This window comes from Mustela nivalis, assembly GCF_964662115.1.
Source record: "Mustela nivalis genome assembly, chromosome: 3".
Taxonomy (NCBI): Eukaryota; Metazoa; Chordata; class Mammalia; order Carnivora; family Mustelidae; genus Mustela; species Mustela nivalis.
Genome location: NC_139022.1, coordinates 86,028,049 through 86,035,668, shown reverse-complemented (window position 1 = coordinate 86,035,668; position 7,620 = coordinate 86,028,049).

Here is a 7,620-nt window from a genome sequence, read left to right as displayed (position 1 = left end):
GGGACTGAGTCCCGTGTCAGGCTCTCTGCTCAGTGGGGAACCTCCTTCCCCCTGTCTCTCTGCCTGCCTCTTTGCCTACTTGTCATCTCTGTCTGTCAAATAAATAAATAAAATCTTCAAAAAATAAAGATAAGTTTGATAGAATTCCCCTGGGAAGCCTTCTGGCCCTGGGCTCTTGTTTGTTGGGAGATTTTTGATGACTGCTTCAATCTCCTTACTGGTTATGGGTCTGTTCAGGTTTTCTCTTTCTTCCTGGTTTATTTTTGGTAGTTTATAAATCTTTAGGAATGCATCCATTTCTTCCAGATTGTCAAACTTGCTGGCATATAGTTGCTCATACTATGTTCTTATAATTGTTTGTTTTTCTTTGGTGTCGGTTGTGCTCTCTCCTCTTTCATTCATGATTTTATCTATTTTGGTTCTTTCTCTTTTCTTTTTGATAAGTCTGGCCAGGGGTTTATCAATCTTACTAATTCTTTCAAATAATCAGCTCCTAGTTTTGTTGATTTGTTCTATTGTTTTTTTTTTTCAGTTTCTTTTTCATTGATTTCTGCTCTGATCTTTATTTCTCATCTCCTACTGGGTTTAGGCTTTCTTTGCTGTTCTTTCTCCAGTTCCCTTGGGTGTAGGGTTAGGTTGTGTATTTGAAACATTTCTTGTTTCTTGAGAAAGGCTTGTCTTGCTCTATATTTTCCTCTCAGGACTGCCTTTGCTGATTCCGACAGATTTTGAACTGTTGTGTTTTCACTATCATTTGTTTCCATTAATTTTTTCAATTATTCTTTAATTTCCTGGTTGAAGATGAATGGATAAAGAAGATGTGGTATATATAAACAATGGAATACTATGCAGCTTTCAAAAATGAAATCTTGCCATTTGCAACAACATGGATGGAACTAGAGGGTGTTATGCTGAGTGAAATAAGTCTGTCAGGGAGAAACTTATCATATGATCTCCCTGATATGAGGAAGTTGAGAGGCAATGTGGGAGGTTTGGGGGGTAGGAAAGAGATAAATGAAACAAGAAGGGATTGGGAGGGAAACAAACCATAAGTGACCTTTAATCTCACAAAACAAACTGAGGTTTGCCAGGATGGGGGGGTAGGGAGAGGGTGGTTAGGTTGTAGACATTGGGGTGTGTATGTGCTATGGTGAGTGCTGTGAAGTGTGTAAACCTGGTGATTCACAGACCTGTACCCCTGGAGCTAATAATACATTATATGTTAATAAAAAATAAAAATAAATAATTTCCTGATTGACCCATTCTTTTGTAGGATGCTTTTTAGTCTCTATGTATTTGGGTTCTTTCCAAATTTTTTCTTGTGATTGAGTTCTAGCTTCAGAGCATTGTGGTCTGAGTATATGCTGGGAATGATCCGAATCTTTTGATACTGGTTGAGACCTGATTTGTGACCCAGGATGTGATCTATTCTGGAGAATGTTCCATGTGCACTATAGAAGAATGTGTTTCTCTTGCTTTGGGATGGAATGTTCTGAATATATCTGTGATGTCCATCTGATCCAGTGTGTCATTTTTTTATTAATTTTTTAAATTTATTTTCAGTGTAACAGTATTCATTGTTTTTGTACCACACCCAGTGCTCCATGCAATCTGTGCCTTCTCCAATACCCACCACCTGGTTCCCCCAACCTCCCACCCTTGCTGCTTCAAACCCCTCAGATTGTTTTTCAGAGTCCATAGTCTCATGGTTCACCTCCCCTTCCAATTTCCCTCAACTCCCTTCTCCTCTCTAACTCCGCTTGTCCTCCATGCTATTTGTTATGCTCCACAAATAAGTGAAACCATATGATAATTGACTCTCTCTGCTTGACTTATTTCACTCAGCATAATCTCTTCCAGTCCCATCCATGTTTCTACAAAAGTTGGGTATTCATTCATTCTGATGGAGGCATAATACTCCATAGTGTATATGGACCACATCTTCCTTATCCAATCGTCCGTTGAAGGGCATCTTGGTTCTTTCCACAGTTTGGCGACCGTGGCCATTGCTGCTATAAACATTGGGTACAGATGGCCCTTCTTTTCACTACAGCTGTATCTTTGGGGTAAATACCCAGGAGTGCAATTGCAGGGTCATAGGAAAGCTCTATTTTTAATTTCTTGAGGAATCTCCACACCATTCTCCAAAGTGGCTGCACCAACTTGCATTCCCACCAACACTGTAACTTGCATTCCCACCAACAGTGTAAGAGGGTTTCCCTTTCTCCACATCCCCTCCAAAACATGTTGTTTCCTATCTTGCTAATTTTGGCCATTCTAACTGGTGTAAGGTGGTATCTCAATGTGGTTTTAATTTGAATCTCCCTGATGGCTAGTGATGATGAACATTTTTTCATGTGTCTGATAGCCATTTGTATGTCTTGATTGGAGAAGTGTCTGTTCATATCTTCTGCCCATTTTTTTATATGATTGTCTGTTCTGTGTGTGTTGAGTTTGAGGAGTTCTTTATAGATCCTGGATATCAACCTTTTGTCTGTACTGTCATTTGCAAATATCTTCTCCCATTCCAGGGGTTGCCTCTTTGTTTTGTTGACTATCATTTAAGGCTTTTATTTCCTTGTTGATCTTTTGCTTGGATGATCTGTCCATTTCAGTGAGGGGAGTGTTAATGTCCTCTACTATTACAATGTGTTTCTTTGATTTTGTTATTAATTGATTTATATAGTTGGCTGTTCCCATGTTAGGGGCATAGATATTTAACATTGTTAGATCTTTTTGTGGGACAGACCCTTTGAGTATGGTATAGTGTCCTTCTTCATCCCTTATTACAATCTTTGGCTTAAAATCTAATTTATCTGATACAAGGATTGCCACCCCAGCTTTTTTTTTTTTAATGTCCATTAGCATGGTAAATTGTTTCCTGCCCTCTCACTTTAAATCTGGAGGTGTCTTTGGGTCTAAAATGAGTTTCTTATAGACAGCATATTGATGGGTTTTGTTTTTTTATCTATTCTGATACCCTCTGTCTTTTGATTGGGGCATCTAGCCCATTTACATTCAAGGTAATTATTGAGAGATATGAATTTAGTACCATTGTATTTCCTGTAAGGTAACTGTTACTGTATATTGCCTCTGTTCCTTTCTGGTCCACTAATTTTAGGCTCTCTCTTTGTCTAGAGGACACCTTTCAACATTTCCTGTACAGCTATTTGGTGTTTACAAATTCTTTTAGTTTTTGTTTGTTCTGGAAGCTTTTTATCTCTCCTTCTATTTTCAATTATAGCCTAGCTGGATATAGTATTCTTGGCTGCATGTTTTTCTCATTTAGTGCTCTGAATATATCATCCCAGTTCTTTCTGGCCTGCCAGGTCTCTGTGGATAAGTCTGCTGTCAGTCTAATATTATCACCATTGTATGTCACAGACTTTTGTCCCGGACTGCTTTCAGGATTTTCTCTTTATCACTAAGACTTGTAAGTTTTACTATTAGACAGCAAGGTCTGGACCTATTCTTATTGATTTTGCGGGGGTTTTCTGCAACTCCTGGATTTTGATGTATGATTCCTTTGCCATGTTAGGGAAATTCTCTACAATAATTCACTCCAATATACCTTCTGCTGCCCTCTTTCTTCTTCTCCTGGAATCCCAATTATTCTACTATTGTTTTGTCTTATGGTATCACTTAACTCTTGAATTCTCCCCTCGTGGTCCAGTAGTTGTTGGTCTCTCTTTTGCTCAGCTTCTTTATTCTCCATCATTTGGTCTTCTATATCACTAATTCTCTATTCTGCCTCATTTATCCTAGCAGTAAGAGCCTCCATTTTTAATTGCACCTCATTAATAGCTTTCTTGATTTCAGCTAGGTTAGATTTAGTTCTTTTATTTCTCCAGAAAGGTCTTTTATTTCTCCAGACAGGGTTTCTCTAATATCTTCCATGCCCTTTTTGAGCCCAGCTAGCACCTTGAGAATTGCTATTCTGAACTAGATCTTACATATTACCAATGTCTGTATTGATTAGGTCCTTAGCCTTCAGTACTGCCTCTTGTTCTTTTTTTTTTTTTTTTTTTTGTAGTGAGTTTTTCCGCCTTGTCATTTTATGCGGATAAGAATATATGAATGATAGGGGAGTCAAGATGGCGGAGAAGTAGCAAGCTGAGACTGCTTCAGCTAGCCGGAGATCAGCTAGATAGCTTATCTAAAGACTGCAAACACCTGAAAATCCATCGGCAGACCGAAGAGAAGAAGAACAGCAATTCTGGAAACAGAAAAACAACCACTTTCTGAAAGGTAGGACCGGCGGAGAAGTGAATCCAAAGCGACGGGAAGATAGACCCCGGGGGGAGGGGCCGGCTCCCGGCAAGCGGCGGAGCAACCGCGCACAAAATCAGGACTTTTAAAAGTCTGTTCCGCTGAGGGACATCAGTCCAGAGGCTAAACCGGGGCGAAGCCCACGCGGGGTCAGCGTGGCCTCAGGTCCCGCAGGGTCACAGAAGGATCGGGGGTGTCTGAGTGTCGCAGAGCTTGCGGGTATTGGAACGGGAAAGCCGGCTACAGAAACAGAGCCGACAGTAAGCTCACAGCTCGGTGTTACCTTGAACCGATCGCAGGCTCGGTGAGCTCGGAGCGCGGCCAGAGGTCAGGCAGACGGGAGTAACTGGGCGCTGTTCTCTGAGGGCGCACTGAGGAGTGGGGCCCTGGGCTCTCGGCTCCTCCGGGCCGGAGACCAGGAGGCCGCCATTTGTGTTCCGTCCTCCGGAACTCTACGGAAAGCGCTCAGGGAACAAAAGCTCCTGAAAGCAAACCCGAGCGGATTACTCACCCCGGCTCCGGGTAAGGGCGGTGTAATTCCGCCTGGGGCAAAGACACTTGAGAATCACTACAACAGGCCCCTCCCCCAGAAGATCAACAAGAAATCCAGCTGAGACCAAGTTCACCTACCAAGGAGTACGGTTTCAATACCAAGGAGAGCAGCAGAATTCCAGAGGAGGAGAAAGCCAAGCACGGAACTCATGGCTTTTTTCCTGTGATTTTTTTTTTTAGTCTTGCAGTTAATTTAATTTTTTCTTTTTCATTTTTTTTTTCTTTTTTTCTTTTTCTTCTCGCCTTCGGGTAAAATTTTTTTTTTTAACTGTTACCTTTTTCTTTTTTAACGATTTTTTACTAGTTTATCTAATATATATATATTTTCTTTTTTACATTTTTCTCAGGTGTTTTCTTTTTTTAAAAAAATTTTTTTTTTCTTTTCTTTTTTTTTCTTTCTTCCTTTTTGAACCTATTTTATCCCCTTTCTCCCCACTCACGATTTTGGATCTCTTCTAATTTAGTTAAAGCATATTTTCCTGGGGTTGTTGCCACCCTTTTAGTATTTTACTTGCCCCTTCATTTACTCTTATCTGGCCAAAATGACAAGACGTAAAAATTCAACGCAAAAAAAAGAACAAGAGGCAGTACCAAAGGCTAGGGACCTAATCAATACAGACATCGGTAATATGTCAGATCTAGAGTTCAGAATGACAATTCTCAAGGTTCTAGCCGGGCTCGAAAAAGGCATGGAAGATATTAGAGAAACCCTCTCGAGAGATATAAAAGCCCTTTCTGGAGAAATAAAAGAACTAAAATCTAACCAAGTTGAAATAAAAAAAGCTATTAATGAGGTGCAATCAAAAATGGAGGCTCTCACTGCTAGGATAAATGAGGCAGAAGAAAGAATTAGTGATATAGAAGACCAAATGACAGAGAATAAAGAAGCTGAGCAAAAGAGGGACAAACAGCTACTGGACCACGAGGGGAGAATTCGAGAATTAAGTGACACCATAAGACGAAACAACATTAGAATAATTGGGATTTCAGAAGAAGAAGAAAGAGAGAGGGGAGCAGAAGGTATACTGGAGAGAATTATTGGGGAGAATTTCCCCAATATGGCAAAGGGAACGAGCATCAAAATTCAGGAGGTTCAGAGAACGCCCCTCAAAATCAATAAGAATAGGCCCACACCCCGTCACCTAATAGTAAAATTTACAAGTCTCAGTGACAAAGAGAAAATCCTGAAAGCAGCCCGGGAAAAGAAGTCTGTAACATACAATGGTAAAAATATTAGATTGGCAGCTGACTTATCCACAGAGACCTGGCAGGCCAGAAAGAGCTGGCATGATATTTTTAGAGCACTAAACGAGAAAAACATGCAGCCCAGAATACTATATCCAGCTAGGCTATCATTGAAAATAGAAGGAGAGATTAAAAGCTTCCAGGACAAACAACAACTGAAAGAATTTGCAAATACCAAACCAGCTCTACAGGAAATATTGAAAGGGGTCCTCTAAGCAAAGAGAGAGCCTACAAGTGATAGATCAGAAAGGAACAGAGACCATATACAATAACAGTCACCTTACAGGCAATACAATGGCACTAAATTCATATCTCTCAATAGTTACCCTGAATGTGAATGGGCTAAATGCCCCTGTCAAAAGACACAGGGTATCAGAATGGATAAAAAAACAAAACCCATCTATATGTTGCCTCCAAGAAACTCATTTTAAGCCCGAAGACACCTCCAGATTTAAAGTGAGGGGGTGGAAAAGAATTTACCATGCTAATGGACATCAGAAGAAAGCAGGAGTGGCAATCCTTATATCAGATCAATTAGATTTTAAGCCAAAGACTATAATAAGAGATGAGGAAGGACACTATATCATACTCAAAGGGTCTGTCCAACAAGAAGATTTAACAATTTTAAATATCTATGCCCCCAACGTGGGAGCAGCCAACTATATAAACCAATTAATAACAAAATCAAAGAAACACATCAACAACAATACAATAATAGTAGGGGACTTTAACACTCCCCTCACTGAAATGGACAGGTCATCCAAGCAAAAGATCAGCAAGGAAATAAAGGCCTTAAACGACACACTGGACCAGATGGACATCACAGATATATTCAGAATATTTCATCCCAAAGCAACAGAATACACATTCTTCTCTAGTGCACATGGAACATTCTCCAGAATAGATCACATCCTCGGTCCTAAATCAGGACTCAACCGGTATCAAAAGATTGGGATCATTCCCTGCATATTTTCAGACCACAATGCTCTAAAGCTAGAACTCAACCACAAAAGGAAGTTTGGAAAGAACCCAAATACATGGAGACTAAACAGTATCCTTCTAAAGAATGAATGGGTCAACCGGGAAATTAAAGAAGAATTGAAAAAAATCATGGAAACAAATGATAATGAAAATACAACAGTTCAAAATCTGTGGGACACAATAAAGGCAGTCCTGAGAGGAAAATATATAGCGGTACAAGCCTTTCTCAAGAAACAAGAAAGGTCTCAGGTACACAACCTAACCCTACACCTAAAGGAGCTGGAGAAAGAACAAGAAAGAAACCCTAAGCCCAGCAGGAGAAGAGAAATCATAAAGATCAGAGCAGAAATCAATGAAATAGAAACCAAAAAAACAATAGAAAAAATCAACGAAAGTAGGAGCTGGTTCTTTGAAAGAATTAATAAAATTGATAAACCCCTGGCCCGACTTATCAAAAAGAAAAGAGAAAGGACCCAAATAAATAAAATCATGAATGAAAGAGGAGAGATCACAACTAACACCAAAGAAATACAAACTATTATAAGAACATACTATGAGCAACTCTACGGCAAT